Below are 16,593 nucleotides of genomic sequence, written 5' to 3'. Positions count from 1 at the left end.
CCTGCAAACACAAAATGCTAAAAAAAATCATATTTCTGTCTTCAGAGATGACCGATTTAAAAAATAAAAAAAAAAAAAACCAATCTATAATCCAGCACCATAGGGGCTTCCATAATAAAACCTGAATTGTCCTAACATATGTTTTGTGTGTAAAGTGTGACAGGGCTGTAGTCAGCAGAAACAGGAATCAGAAGTAAATACTTAGGGGAACTTTTCCTGATGTGGTTGGAAAAGAATGTTGTCTGGAGAAAAAGCACTGGGCGCATATTTATTCAGAGGTCAAGAGCATGGCTCAGTTCAACATTCTGCCTTCTAATGCACAGAGAGAACAAGACTTTGCTGGCCAGAAAAATAGTTTCTATACTGTACACATCTGGTTGTAATATCAGTGTTACTGCCTTTTCATTATTCATTACAGACTTTAGAGAATTCTAATACTGTTTCCTTTTTATTTCAATTATTCTGGTAGATGCTAAGACTGTTCAGAGAGTGATGGTTTCTTTGGAAGAACTTGGAGAAGGTATGCCCTTCCAAATACATCAAACCACTCCATAAATGACCTTTTGAAAGATGAGGCAATTCTAGAGTTTTATAAACAATCCAAACAACTCACTTGGTAGTAACTGAAATGGACTCAAGCAATTTGATGTCTTTCTGGTGTTAAATTCTAACTGTTTAAGATGCGTTATTAGGCAAGGTAATTTACTCTCTTCAAATGACCAGGCTGGTTAGCTTGGGCTACAAGCCAGTCATTGAAACTCCAGCCAATTTGGTGGTGTCTAACTTGCCCTCATGCTTTATACGCCAGCTCTAAAAAGAAGGATGTTTACATTGAAGGAATGTAAATCTAGTAACTAACCTGAAATAACAGAAGGGATCACAATTTGGGCAGCTGTCTGTATGATCCAAGGATGCTGCAGCCAGTACTTACACAGGGAGCCAAATAATTCACAGCCTTTCCTCACAGACTTGAGAGTTCCATGTCTCCTACCAGGAGAACCCTGAGGGAAATGTGACCTACTGACAAATAAGGTCCACCTTCAAAGACCTACCAGCTGTTGGAAAGCTTTTGCTTCAAGAAATGTGCCCCGCATTGCTCTGGAGACCTGACAGATTGAATGAAGCACTTAAAATACGCTACAGATGCCTACATCACAGGAAAATAACATACTTAAAATCAAACAAAAATCACCCAAACCTGCTATATGACATATCCAGAAGAAGTTCCTTGGCAGACCATGCTCTTGCCACTCCAGCTAATACCTGCAGACTGTCTCCTTCAGTGCAATGCTTTGGCATGCCAGCAGCCGTTCCCATTTGCCTCTGACTGGGAGACAAACAGCTTTGCACAGTTTCTGGAAAAAAAAAAAAAAAAAAAAAAACCTCTAAATGTGACATCCATTAAGGCTCCGCAGTTAAATTTTAAGAAAAAACGTAAGGAAGATCCTCTGTAGATTAAGGTTACAGTGTTATGAAGAGAAACGCTCACTCTCTCCCAAAGGCCCAAAGCCCTTATCAGATATGTCCTTATAAATGCAACCATGAATTCAATTTATATCTCCTTATATTCAATCTGGAACATGTTCACCACTGCCTATCCTCTCACTCCCCAACACCATGATGGATAAGTAGGAAGCTCTGACAGGAGAGTCTTGGCTCCTATTCCCACTGTAGGTACAGAAAACCCCAGGAATAATAATTTCATGATGAGAAAAAAGACAAAAATTACCTTATTGTTTTTTTTTTTTTCAAACTGTACTTGTGCCTAAGTAATAAAATAAATTCCTTGTAACTTAATCGTAGGAGGAGAACGGGAAAAATAAGGGAAGAAAAAATTAAAGGTTTGATTGATATGAACTGCCAATCCTTCTAATCAGAAATTGGGCCACAATAACGGGGCAGAGCAATGGGATTTTGCATTACTGCTCCATCTTTCATTTTATTATTAATAATTTTCCCAGATTTTTTAGTAGTAGACATTTTTGAGATTTGCCTGCTTTCTGTCCTTCTCAGATCTCTCTTTGAGTTTTGCCACGTACCCTATTCCACAGCAGGTTTCTTGTCTCCTTTCCCTCTTTACATTTGGAGCAGATTGGGCCTTCACCCATTTAAAGGGGAAGGTCTCTTCTGCTCTCACTGGCACTGCTTGCTCCCTGAATATTTAAATAGCCCTGCTCCTTTGTGAGCTATGAGACATCTACATCAAGGACAAAAAGATCTAAGCAATGACCATAATATTTAGATCTAAAAAGTTGTTGATAGCCAAGTTCACCCTCAGCTTAGTTCCTCTGAATTTGAAAGACTCACATGTGGGATACACTTGGTCCTCTGTGTTAAAACTGGTGGGCTGATCTTGTGATACATAATAAGCAAAGACATTTGAGGGAGTTCAGCATCTTTCAGAGTAAGGATTTTTAGATCTGTACCTTTGTTCCCAAAAGAGGTAAATGAATAATGAAATCTCCCTGCAGTGTGAACAGCTGAACTTAATACAGAGGAAATTTCTCAAAGAACTGCCCTGGTGCCTGGCAAATGTGCCTGTCAAAAAGGGTTGCTCCTTTCTGGGTATTTGTTTTAGCAAGTCCCAACCTACAGGATTACACAGAGTGGCTCAGGATAGATTTCTGCTTTAGCAGGTTTTCATTTTGTAGCTTTGAAAATTACACTTTCCATTAGCATAAGTGTGACAGCAGTTTCAAGAACGAAATTCTATTTAACAAAAAGAATTTCAAGCTAATAATTCTTCAGGTAACCAAGATACTAAGTTTTGAAGATCAGCACAATTTCTTTTAACAGGTAATTCTTTCTTCTCTACAGTAGCAATTGTCATTTTATACTGTTTCTGTAAGATTGTCTCTACATCAGATTGAATGCTTCCTTTCTTAGGCTTCAAGAGTTTTGGACAATTAACAATACTGCTAAGATATCAGATCATACAAACCCTGTCTTGAGAGAAAATTACAGTCTTTGCAATTTAGAAAGGAGCAAGTTAAACTCTTCTGTCATTTCTCATCATCTCTAAACTGACCTAAATAGATAGATTCTGCTAGTCAACCCTAGGTAGCAACACCAATTCATATTTTTAATGGTTGCCACAGTACAGATGATTCACGGATGTCAGCTGCAGGAATTACCAAAAGTTGCATCAAAATTTTTAAGATACTTTGATTTTTAACTCTTTAGAAATTACAGTGCCCGCATGGACATTGTTTTAAAACAATGCCAGCAAAAAGACATTTTCAGGAGTGTAACATGTTAATGGGATTTATTTTTTTCAGACCAAAAGGAGGCTACCTGAACACAGGACACTGAATCCTGATGTTTTCTGTCAGCTCACCATTAAGAACAGGGTGGTTGTAAAATTACCAGAACTGAATTCTACCAGTGAACTTATTCCTCTGACAGATCCCCAGTTTCTTAAAAGTTTCAGAGACTGTTTCCAAGCTACTGTTTACTTTTGTATTTTTGTCAGCCAATCCACAGCAGGAAAACAAATAGGGTTGACTAGTTCTAAACAGACTGCCAATAAAAAATTTAAGCACCACTATCTAGAAGTAGAGTTTAAACAGAATTTTAAACTAAATCAAAATGTCAGAGTAAAGGACCATCAGCATAACAAGCTCTGATGCACTGCACTTTACCTAAGATATTGCAAAAGAACTTTATCCTTCCTGAACTTGAGAAACTGTAATTCAGACGTTGAATCCTTTGTGCAGTGGTTGCTGCTCAATGGCCTGTGGAGCACAAGAAACGTAACACACCATTGCCTGTGCCCTGAGCAGATGCTTCTTCAGCAGAAAACTTAGGCAGAGGAGATGGATTTGTTTCAGGAAACAGCTGACGTTGAGACAGGGGATGCCTCCAATTTCATTGGACACAGAGCTTGGCAGAGCCTTTTGGAAGAGTGCTACTTTCTTAATGTTAGCAGTAGCTTTAAAACCTGGCATTTTAGGACACGTGCCTGAGGTGCTCGTGCAGGGGAAATTTCCCAGTGCTCATAAATGTATTCTGCCAATATATCTGCCACTGCTATATATTCTGCCACTATCATTCTGTATAGACAGAGCACACAAATGGAATTATATTTTTCTTCCTAGAATAATTAACTCCTGTCTGGATTAACCACTTCTGAAATCCAGCTTCTAAATGGAGAGATATACAGGGTAAAAACTTTGCTGCATGGACAGGTCTCTAAGAGTTTAAAAAAAAAAATTTCCCAAGGAACTTCCACATTTGTACAACGTCAGTGCAATGTTTTGAAAGCCAACAGCAGATAAGACTTGGTTAAAGCAGGTTAGGGGAAAAAGGCTTATTCAGGTATGCCTGTAACACCAAGAGGCAGGGATGTGACAGTTAAGAATCTCTCTGGCTATAAATCACTCAGTAGTTTTCCAGCTGAGTTGAAAAATAAAAGCAAAGTGCCGGGCTTTACAGTACACCCTGCATTGTTTGTTTTGTCTGCCAAGTCTGTTCCTCTTCCTTCAATGGAGAGCCTGTGGCTTGTGAATGACTTCTTAGCCAGTTCTGTCTATCTCTATCTGAGGCCCCAAACTAGCATTTCTGAAGTGTCATACAAGCTGAAAGCCTGTACTTCTGTTCCCCAGCCCTTCGCAGACACTAAAGTGTTTGTGTCTAAGTATTTGTGCAATTTCAGCAAGTACTCAGAAATGAAAACATCAGCTCTTCCATGTAAGCACACATATTCAGAAAGTAGAGTTTGATTTTGAAAATCCAAACATAAAAATGAAAGGAATCCACTCAGCAATTCTGAAGCTTTCCTACCACTAATTGGAACCATTCCTTTCCATGCTATATATCAAGAGAGGATCCTGTTCCCACTGCCCACTGCAGGCAGCACCACTAAGCCTGGTTTCAAGTTTCTTCATCTCTCAGAGCCAGATACGGCCAGGCACTTTGCTGGAGCTCATTAACAGCCTTTCCCAACATGTGAAACATTTATTTTACTTCGCCCTTAAGGAAGAAATGGCGGGGAGGCAGGGGAATAGGAAACAAAGGTATTGCAATAGTTATCATTCTTGAAATCCCCAGACAGTTAAAGTGGGAGGCTCTGCAGATAGGACACCGGTCTGTTTGGCCAAACACAACCACCCAGGACCTAGGGGCACAGCTTTTCCCAGTCAAGATGCAAGCAGCAACTGATAGTAAAGGAGAGAGCCTCACGCGGTACAGGCTGGCAGAAAGTAGACTTGAAAAGTAGGGGGAAGACTCCTTACATCTTTTTAACATAACTTTCTCTTAGTAATGCAAAAAAAAGGCCCTAAATCACTATTGATCAAAGCATTCAGTTTTCATGGCCCAGACAGAGGCAGGAGACTGAATACAAATCCTCTACCACCGCACTTTCCATATTGACTATTCCATTGCTGGCAGAACGGATCGCTCTCAAAATGTATTTTATAAGGAATTCTATACAGCTTGCAAGAAACCTCAAAATTCCAAAGATTTGTCAAAGTGCTCTCCAACATCCCAGCAGAGGAAAAGCTTCTCTGAGGTCAAGACCTGAGCAGTAGCGCCCCTTTCTTCCACTCCTTGTGCAAGAAGCCTAGACTTCACCAAGCTATTTTACTTCAGGGTCTCCATACAAAGAACAGAAAGCATAGAAGAACAGAAGAAGAGAAAAGAAGTTAATGACAAGCAGATCAGCACAACAGAACTGTTTACCTTGGGATTTTAATTAAGGTGCACATAAATTTGAGGAAGGCCCAACACTAGCAGGCTGTATGTGTACTATTCTAGATTACATAGATAAGGGCCACACCTTGCTGTGTTTTGAAGTGTTCACTGAGATTTACTAACCAGTACACTAGTTTATCCTTCTTGATGTCGGCTCAGGCTTCTCAGTTTTAGCTCTCCAGTACCATTCAGCTAATATTGCTGATGTGAGGAACCCGCAGGCACACAACGCCCCTTTTTCAAGTAACAAGTTTGATACAAGAATGGGCCTTTATTCAGAATTGAGTACTAACGTCATTAGGTAAGTTGTCCATGTCAGACCATTTGTGTTTTTCTCATATGCATTTGATTCACCAAAATGCTTCATAAGTAACAACAAGATCGGGCTTTGAAACTCCTTACAAAAATATAGCAGTTAAGTAGTAGGAGAAGCAGCCATAGTCAGCAGAGATGGCACTGAAAATAGCAAAAGTTTGAGCTATACTCCCAAAAAATCAGATCCATAAATTTCTAATTCCTTTCTTCTATGCTTTCAGAATGTAATTTCACTAAAGCACACCACTGTGAGAATTCTCAGCACTGAGAGAGTACAAGTCAGGCTAATGGATGAAATTCAGCCCCACTGCATAGGGACAGTCTGGAGGAAGATCTGCCATCCACTTCAGGTGAATGACCCTGACCCCTCCATCAATCCAAACAGGCTTCATCTTGAAGTGCCATCATTCTCAGCCTTCTTCAGTCAGGATAGTTCATAAGTCAGCTGTAGCAATTTGCTATTAATTTGCTTCTCAATTATTTCATATTATGAGCAAATCATGTACATGAAAGGAAAATTAATATATCCTCACACGTCACACTTTGCTTTCTGCTGTTCTTACTGATTCTCTTTTCTAGCTCCTATCACTCGCAGCTCATGTAAATACTGGCATACAAGTTATCTCCTTTCATTCTGTAGATCAGCCTGCATGTAGAAATGCACTTATCTGAGTTTACAAGCAAGGTTAAGCAAGCATATTATACATAAAATGCTGTTTTTATGTTAACTGTATGGGAATTTAACCCTAGAGTGCTCTAAAGCCTTCTATTGTCTTCCTTCTGAGATGTGTATTTCATGCTTGAAATATTCAGTATTTCACTGCTTTGGAGAAACACTGTTTTTATAAGCTCTTCCAGCAACTGTGTTTGAATTGCATAGCTTGAGACAGATTTGAACTATACTTAAAGCAATCACTGTTAAGATCGGCAAGACCTTAAACGCTGCTAAGAGACAACACCACCATTTTGCTCATTACTTACCTAAGACTTCTGTGTTACCAACAATTAAAATGCTGTGTGTGGAGAGTTCTGCATCACAGTCTTAATACTGTAACGAACAACTCTTAGTAACAAGGCGTCTTGAGTTAAGGCTTCTGATATTCACTTACAAGGTAGAGCACCAGTCCTTACCTCTACCATTACAACAACAGCAGTATTACTGGCATTAACAAGCCCATCCATGTGAGTACAATTAAATATTCCTTTATGCATTCGCTTCAGGCAGGTTACTATGAGGTTTGGACTACATTTAACTTCTGGGGAGCCAAAGGTTTGATATTCCTCACCACACTGCTGTAAATTAGCTTGCAGAGCACTTGATTTGCTTAAAATCAATAGAATTCTTTCCCGCAATTTTACTCGTATCAATAATGCAACGTTTCACCATTACTAAAATAATCTAATCTAGAAATTATTGTACCTAAAATCATTATCAAGTTTTAGGGAAATAAGTTAGATTTTTTTTTTAATTGGATAAATAATAGCTCAAAGGCAGACATTTCTAAAATTAGTTGTTTTGCTTCACTGAGGCTGTCATGAAAAACAAAGCTTGTTCTCTTTCCTGCACCATGCAGCACATCTTAAAACAATTTCTATTTATTTGCTTGGTATTTTTCTATAAGAAGCCCAACAAATTATTATAACGCGCATTTCATATGTTACTAAATTAGATGTCAGCTGTACTTCTAGTGAGCAGTAAAGATCAAGTTTTGTCTAGTCAGAGGCGAAAACTCAATCAAATATTAATAGCTGAATTAATTCCAACACAACAATACTAAGGCCTAGCAAAACATCCAAGGTCACTACACTTCAGTTGGTGCACTAATACAGTTACGGGACTGATGCCTCCTGGCATTTTCAATTTCTTACAAAGGGTTGTCTTTGGAACTAATCAAATTGAGTAGCTGGCAGCTGCAATTTGCCTACAAAATTGAATTTAAAGGATTTTAACTTCAGTTTTAAGCAGTGATTTGACTGTACTGATGTGAAGCCACTTTTACTGGCTCTTGATTTTCAATAAATGATGACCACAGCATATCATAAATTCAATCCAGACAAAACCAACTGGTTGTTCATACAGATTTTTTTTTCATGCCATTTTTTTCACACATGGCCATTTACTTCATTTGGAAATTATGCTCACGCAGTGCATACCTATATATATACATTTACACATAGTGATGTTCCTGCATACACACGTGCAGTATGTAAACATAAGCTTACAACTATATACCAGAATTTTTGAATTCGTGCACAAGTGAGTGCACTCTTTACTAACTGCTGTCCCAGAATCCTAAGGTTCTTTTTCCAACATAGCCAGGAATTCCCTAGAAGCCTGGCAGTCACAGGCCGCAGTGCCGAGCTTTGCACTCACACAACCAAAGCCTGTCTACAAAAGCAGTGTATTACGGAAAGGCCCGCCGTTATCCCAACAACTTCCTTGCTCAGCTAAAAGACAATCTGTGCAGCACAAGGAGCTCAGAGGGGCTTTAGACTATCACTTATCATATACTGACCCAGTGGGAAAAAAAAAAAAATAAAAGCCCAGCAGACTACCCAACACAAAAAGCAAATGCTCTCAGCTCTCTAAAAAATAAACAACACCCAGAACTGGATGTTGGAAAATAGAAACCAGCCAGCCTGATGGGCAGCACAACTCACTGAGTAAGAGATGCAAGAACTTTGCTCTGTGTTACCACCACCTTTCCCAACAGACATCAAAAGCCTCTGCTGAAGATTTCTATCAAGAAGTTCTGCACCTTGGAACTTACTTGAGCCCATCATCAAGTTTATGAATTACATTCAGGAACCAAGGCAGCATCTGCCTTCAAGGTAGATTTCCTTTAATTAATGGCATATTTCCAGTGCAATCACTGTAAATCCTGTATAGATATTCCATTGAGTTGTTCCAAAAAATTTATTTCCAAACCAAATGAAATGCAGTTTTAACCAGTTTATAACTTCCACGTTATTCTGTATGGGTTTTGCATTATAAGATGGGACTTTTGATATACTCTTCTTCCAGTGACCTTACTATAAAAACTGATATTTTGCCATGTTTGGCTTTTGTCCATCTCACTGTGGTTCCTACCTACCTGATTTATCCTTCTGACCTCCATCAGTTTCAGTCTAAAGCTTTTACTACTGCATTAGCACACCCGTGACCAAAGTGGTTTTTCCCTTTTAAGCTTTCTATTTTGATGCAAACCTAAACCATCACAGCATGGTATTGATGATCTAAATATTGCAACCTTCATAAATAAGTTATCAAGCATGTTCTTCTATTTGTATTTGCATGTGCCTATACACACATGTAAAGTTAAAGCAGAAACAACTAAGATTTTTGCAACTCTAAAAATACAGTAGCTCCTGAGCAGCTTCAGCTGAACTAAAAACATCTCTAAAAACACAGATGCTCAACGCATTGGTCCACTATGTGTCAGGATGAAGCTGGTGCAAGGAAGAATATGGAGACAAAGATTTTTCCTTTGGAAAAGGCTGCAAAGAGATGGGAGAATGGGTTGTACTGAGCCACCAACAATTACACAGCTTACAGTAAAAAATTCCAGACTCAGTCCAAAGGAAGAAACACCAGCAATCTTTCCATTGGACTTTCTAATATCGGACTGTGAAGCACACAATGATTCTTAAATCATTTCCCTACAAAATAATTCCCATATTTATAGAAGTTAAACTGTCAGTTGTGATGTCTTTCCAACTGCTTGCTTTCCAAGCAGGATAAGGAAAGCAGAGATCAGAGTGATCTGCCGAAATCAAACGACTCAAAGTGTTATTTAATAATATATGATTTCTCTTGTCAGAAATATCTCTAACGCTACCTCTGGAGAAACAGACACACTGTGCATGACAGAGGATGCACCATTTGCTTTTAGCTCAGAGCATGACCCAAATAGCAACTGAATACCAACGCCACACCAGAGACCCAAGTAATTCCAGTGAGAAGTCCAGCAGTCCATGGTCCAGGTGGCTCCAGGATCACATGGCATCAGATGTGCCACCGTGATGGGCTGAAATGCACTCACACCTCTGACCACTGTGAAGCTCCACTAAGCCCTGTGCTCAGGCCCCTCAGGCTCTTTAAGTGCCTGAGTTGCTTGCATGCTATTTTCCCCTGCAGTGAGAGCAACAGGCACATCAAAGCAGGTAATATTTCTCTTCCACAGCAGAGTCATAAAACAAACAATTCAGAAATGGTTATGCTCTCAGAGATTAAAAAATCCTGGATGACAAATTAATTCCTCAAAGAGATGAAGTGACATGTTCTCACGCTTTCTTTGAAGTGAAGATCAGGAGGCACAAACCTGACGAGGCTCAAGCTACCAGCAGCACTTTTATATAAGACTGTGATATGTCTGGGGCCATTTATACAAATGGGCCCAGACGTATCATGAAAACATTCTCTTCAAAAAAAGCAAAAGCAGAAATTCAGCTATCTTTTGTTAGCAACAGCAGTGCCCTTAAATACAAAATTCAATTTAAAAGTGAAATATAATCCACAACCATTCCATACAGAAAGCAATGATCATGTTTTCAATATAGCACTCATTTAAGTTTTCAAATACTTTCCTGAGCTTCATTTTTTCCCGTATTAAAAACAAAAAGCTACATTGTCAAAGGGTAAATGAATATAGGAATTTCACAAAAATTTGAGGTCCCCATCTTGCACAACCACTGGCATAAGAAGGCACTGGGGATGAAGCTTCATGACCCCAGGTAGGAAAAACTGAGAAATAACAAATGTGAAAGGTGGTTTGGCAGGTTTCTTTCTTCAGCTTCAGATATTTTTGGGAGTCTCATGTAATGCACGGGGAGCAGGAAGGACATTCTCCAATAAGGATGTATTCTAGAACAGACCTCATTACCGATGGCACATCTCTGTTCAGAATGAACCTCCAGTGACAGAGTCTATACGCCAAAAACAACCTTCATAGAATCACATAGAATATCCCAAGTTGGACTCCACAATCTTTGTGGACCCCTTCCAACTCCTGCTTTCACAGCAGACCACCCAGAACCCAAACCCTATGGCAGCTTAGTGCCGTTCCCTGTTCCATACCCACCACTGGGGCAGCACCAAACCCCCCCTGGCACAACTCCACACTGTTCCCTCAGGCCCTGTTGCTGTCACCTGAGAGCAGAAATCAGCGCTGACCCACACTACTCCCTGGGAGGAATTTAAGAACAGATAAAATTGCACCAAAGTGTTTGTTTGCACTGTCCTGGAAAATACCAACCCTTTCCTGGTTACTCAAGCTCAGGGCCTCTGCCATGCAGATGCTATAGGATCATCCCAATGTTAACAAGTAATAAAGGAAACATGAAAAACTTGTGGTTGCAAGCACAATACAAAGGTTTCCACTTCCCTTCTGCATATTTCTCATTTTTCCCAGCCCCTGATGATGATAAACTCCTCCACAAGAATCATCTGTAATACATTACTTTCACTATAAAAACTAAGGGGAATTGTAACGTGCATGCTAAATCACAAGCACCTTGATGAGCTAATTCAGTCTTCTCACTGATTTCAGAAGGGTCTGTGGCAAATTCTTCTCCAGCTCTCATAATTCTCATTCTGTTAAACACAGGTGAAATTCAATAAATACTGTAGCTTGAAGTACAATCAGGGCTACAGATTTCTGAGAAAGATCTCTACAGAAATCTCATTACATAATGCCATATGTAGATATACGAAATCTCACAGTGCATTCATATTGTGAAAGTAGAAATTAACACTGCCATTTCAGGTATTACTATCTGGTAGGAATTTGCAGGTGTCAAATTTATAATTGCTACCAGTACCTCTGGATCTTACCATATGTATTATAAGAATCAGCAAGGAAGCATTTCGGCTTTGACAGTTGTTCTTGTTTTTCAGTTCTTGCTTTGTTTCTGGATCGATGGACAGATAGCTGTAAACAGATTTTTGCAATGCTGTCTTAACACAATTACAGTACACGGAATTGATTGACTGTCTATGGGACAGGCTATTTTGTAAAGGCAAGACCCTGAAAGCAAAATCTGAATCACAGTTTGTGATGTTTGGATAGTAATGTATAAAACCAGTCTCTGTGAACTATCCCTTGAGAATACAAAATGAACTCCTGCATCACTTTTTAACATACTGTGGATTTGTGAAAGCTACTATTTATAGGAAAGGATGTAAAACTATACCATGCTTTTTTTAAAGTTCAGGTTATAAAATATTTTGTCCTACCTTAGACTGAAGGACTCAGAAGAAAAAGCAAGCCAATATGACATGCTATTTCACAATATACTAACGGTGCCATAAAAAGAAATACAGAAGTACTCCTCATTGGGTTTTTTTTCTTTATGTTATTTTCCTTTTTCAGAAAATCTAAAGGAGTAAATTCTCATACTGCTAATGAAATCTTCAGCATTCAGATATGCAATAGACAAGCGCTTTGCAGCGAGTAATGAGGAACTATTTTGAATTCTTTAGCCTTCAGGAGGTTTCTGTTGGATGACAGCCTAAAACTAAAAGTGATCTATACATATATAGGAATATATCCATAATCATATATATATAAGCACAGAATGAAAGTATATAAATACAGGAATTCCAGCAAGATGCTACCCAAACGTATTTGTGAATTAATAAAACAGAAGTCAGTTGATATAGTGATTCAGTGAGTTTCTTCGAATAAAATAAACTGTATTTTTAAAACTGAAAGGTTATCTCCACCTACAGAACTGTTTGACACAAACACAGAACGGAAGAGAAACTTATTTTAAGAGAATGTATAATCCTACCTCAAAGGATTTGCTGAAACACTGCATCCCCATTGAAAACATTTGTTTCTTGCATATGAGAAAGCTGCTTTCACTACCAGTGAGTAGAATCAGTTCTTTACATTGAAATGAATAACAATACATTCTTAAGCTTTTCAAAGACTAAAAAGTAATGTTCTTATGCATCCTTGGTGTCCATTCTTTAGTAAGTGACAAACAGCTGTTGAAGCACTTACAAATGTTTTGCCTCACAATTTTATTTTGAGGGCATACAACAATGGCAGCACTTAGGATTCTTAATAACCACTTTTTGCATCAATGCTTATTTTTCTTCAAGATATCTTTAAGATAAAAAGGTGAATATAATAAAAAATTAACTTAATTTTTAAAATAGAAAAATCTTTATTTAAGGCTGGGTGTTATAATAATAACCTAATTGGTTGGACTATTTTCCTTTTTTGCAAAGCATTACAAGGCTCAGAATAATGTATTTTGCTCAGACTTAAAGGATTAAAAAAGAGACATCTCCATACATTAACTGCCATTCACCTCGGTCAGAAATACCATTCTAAGTGCAGCAGTACGCTGAAAAAGGTAAAATTCTATTCTTCTCCAGGAAAGGGACTCGGTGAGCATCAAACAAACCTGCTGTGTGTTCTGTGCCATTAGAGGTCAGCAGCTTGTAGGAGGGTTATGTCTGCTAAGCAGCAGATGTAATTGCTCTTAGCCCCACGTACTCCTGTGGTTGCGGCTGTAACACAAGGACATCCGCAGGCTTTGACCATGCACAAGTTCTCCACAGCCCATGCACAAGCAGAACATGTAGGATGCGCTCCTGATCTCACTCTACTCCAACTCAAAAGTTTTCTGTAGCACGAGAGAAACGATCAGCCCTTCTCATGACCGTGTTCACCAGTTACCTGAAGGATGGCACAGTAACCAGCCCTCACTCTGCACCTCTGGCCAAACTTATCTGAAGAGCAAAGCAGATTGAAAGAGGATTGACAGGCACCATTTAAGCTTTGATACAAATTCTTATTATAATATACTTGTGCTACTGTTAGCTCAACTCATCTTTTGTCCTAACTTACGTAGGAAAAATGAAAGTCAACTGAGCAAGAGATTTCTTCGCTGTGAAAGAAACACAGTTCCCTTCTGTGTTTAGCTTTCCCCCAAACAACTCTCAGCTCTACACCAGGATCCTCACTTTGGGGGACAGAATGTCTCCGTATGCATTCGTAGAAAAAGGAGCTAGGACAATTTCGGGAACTCTCACTGCACAATGCCATGGATAAGCCAGAACAAATGACAGACTTTTAGTGGGCTACTAAAGTTAGTTAGGCTGTGAATTTTAACCATTGGCCCTATGCACTGATGACCTGATAGCTCATCTTTCCCAAAATACTCCTAGAGAGGCATTTCATCTATCACTTCATTTTTATAGCAGCCTTGAGGCTAAAGCACCTTGGGGCATCATACAATATTATACAAAATAAAATGCTAAAGCACATAAAGGAAGCTACAAGTGCAGTCAAAGAGATAATGTCTGCTGCCTAATTCAAAAAAAAAAAGCTGCTAGTTATTCTTCAGAACTTAACTGTAACAGTAATGAATATCTTTGACAAAAGCGTAAAATTGAGTACGGCTGAGAGCTAGAAGAGGTCATCTAACCTGTATTTTCAAGGCTCTTCTAGAGTCCAAAGAAATAATTGACAAGGAGGAAGAAAGAAACCCATGATAACATGTACAACTGACTGGCTTTGAGAAAGTTTACAAGAAATTACAATGAAAGTTCACAGGAATCCTTTTGCTCTCCATAATAAAAAGTATTCCTACTTGAAAACTACATGCACCTTTATCAAGCTGAAATACCAAATTCTACTGATCTTACACTATTTAGTTAACAGCAATTTTGCCGTTGTCTTTTCAATAATGTAACTTTTGCTGTAACATTAAGAACCCCAGCTTAATGCTATTGCAGTGGCACAAATCTGTTATTGTACTTGCTGACATGACTCTGGATTTGATTTTTGTACATCACACATGCAATCGGAAAGAAACAACCAACCAAAAACACACTTCTGTTCTTGCTCCTGTCAGACTGAGCAGATAGATAACATAACTCTTCCAGGAGGTACTTGTCATTTCCTGAGAAATGACAAACTGGCCATTCACATAACAGATCTTGTCCATGTATATTACTGCTAGAAATAATCTCCAGGACAATCTACACCACTAAACTCAGCAGGTCTTCTAGCTATTAAGTCATCTTGATTTGAATCCAATGAATTAACAGAGCTTGTAATCAGCTTTCTGCCTTGTATTAGTTTATGCTATCTATATGTACTTCTCTGATCTTATTATGTTTTGCTGTGCCCAAGTCATTGGTGGGGCTTCTCCACCAGACTGACAACACTGGGAACAAGCATTAGCAGAGCTCTTGTAGCCCCCAAAGAGAAGGAAGGCTGCTCAGTCCTTCTTCTTCCTCTTGCATGCTACCCCAGAGACTCATTCTCATCTCTGAAAAATAAGGGCTCTGTTCTACCAAGATGCTGGCAGAGATGCCTTCTTACCTTTGAGACTAACATAAATAAAAACTGACATTTTATTTTGTGAGCAACTCATCATTTCTGTTCAGCTGAAGACACACAGGAAAAGATGAATAACAAAACTGTCCAGTTGGCTTATTTTTGATGTCTGCTACGCTTCCTGAGTGTAAACTCCTGGGGACCTGCAGATACACTTGACCATAAATGATGAGTGACCTATTAATGAATTGAATCCACCCACACAGAATTTCAAGCTCACAGAAAGCAGACTGCAGAAATATTGTGCACACCCGACGTGCATATGCAAGCACTGTGTCACTTCATAGCAGCCACTGCTCCGAGTGTCTGAGCGCTGCGACACAGAAACTTTAGCTAGCACAGCAAGATCATGACAGGAGCCTGTGAGTCAACTGTCACATAAAGAGTGAATTATAATGATGTTCTTCATAATGAGAAACTTTCTAGACTTTTCTCTACTATTAGGGAAAGATGCTTTAAAGTAAATTCTGCTCTTACAGTTCTGTTAGTACTCCCATGGCGATTTCTCCTCCGAGTTTCTACACAAATCAGCTGCATTCATTTCACGCATCTGACACGCTGACTTCACACAGGATCATAAAGTTTACCAGATTTCGTATTTTATGCAGTCAATAAACTGCAGCTGGCACAAAAACATGGTAATACCAGAAGAAATAAATAATTTTTTTCTGGAAATTACGCAAAGAGTCCTTTCTGAGTTTGGACTAAAACAGAAACTTGCTTGTATTTAAAGCCAAGCAATAGCGAAGTGTTGAGGAAAATCTAGTAAGAGTTCCTCATAAGACAATTGAAAGTTAAAAGCTCTTTAAAATACAACAACCCAAGATGTTCTGGGGACTTCGAAAAAGTTAAGTCTCATTCCCGGGGCATATTTAGTACTGATTTTGCACATCAGCTGCATAAATAATCTTTTAGAATAGCAGTGCACAACAGAACTGACTTAATATCACAACGAGTATGGAAATGGTGTGCTTTTGTGGGGATTTCATTTTAAAGAGGTTCCAAGCAACCTTCTCCAGATTCTTGGTATTTCAGTTCTACAGATGGCAAATCCTCTGCTGCTCTCAGCACACGCTCCTCAATGGCTGCTCCCACCTCTGCTTGGCTCCCAGTGGGTCAGCACTGCCTCACTCCTTCAATCCACACATTACGTACCATGACACGTTTTATCCCAGCTGCTATTTAATTTCCTTAAAGTTTCATTCCACACCAGAAGACAAATACA

At 39.0% G+C, this 16,593-nt stretch overlaps 1 protein-coding gene across 5 annotated transcripts in view; it reads right to left on the bottom strand.

Annotated features, from left to right (window-relative positions):
• The window catches only part of CDH11 (cadherin 11), a 742,884-nt gene that overhangs the window by 560,682 nt on the left and 165,609 nt on the right, over nucleotides 1-16,593 (bottom strand). For all 5 annotated transcript variants that reach the window (XM_090149366.1, XM_090149361.1, XM_090149369.1 and 2 more), the window contains one exon: nucleotides 1,199-1,355. The gene's annotated coding sequence lies outside the window, so the exon portion shown is untranslated. The remainder of the gene's footprint in view (nucleotides 1-1,198; nucleotides 1,356-16,593) is intronic.

The sequence above is a fragment of the Phasianus colchicus genome, chromosome 13 (genome assembly GCF_987193195.1).
Source record: "Phasianus colchicus chromosome 13, bPhaCol1.hap1.1, whole genome shotgun sequence".
Taxonomy (NCBI): domain Eukaryota; kingdom Metazoa; phylum Chordata; class Aves; order Galliformes; family Phasianidae; genus Phasianus; species Phasianus colchicus.
Note: the sequence above shows the minus strand (reverse complement) of the source record. Positions and strands in the feature narration are given on the sequence as shown.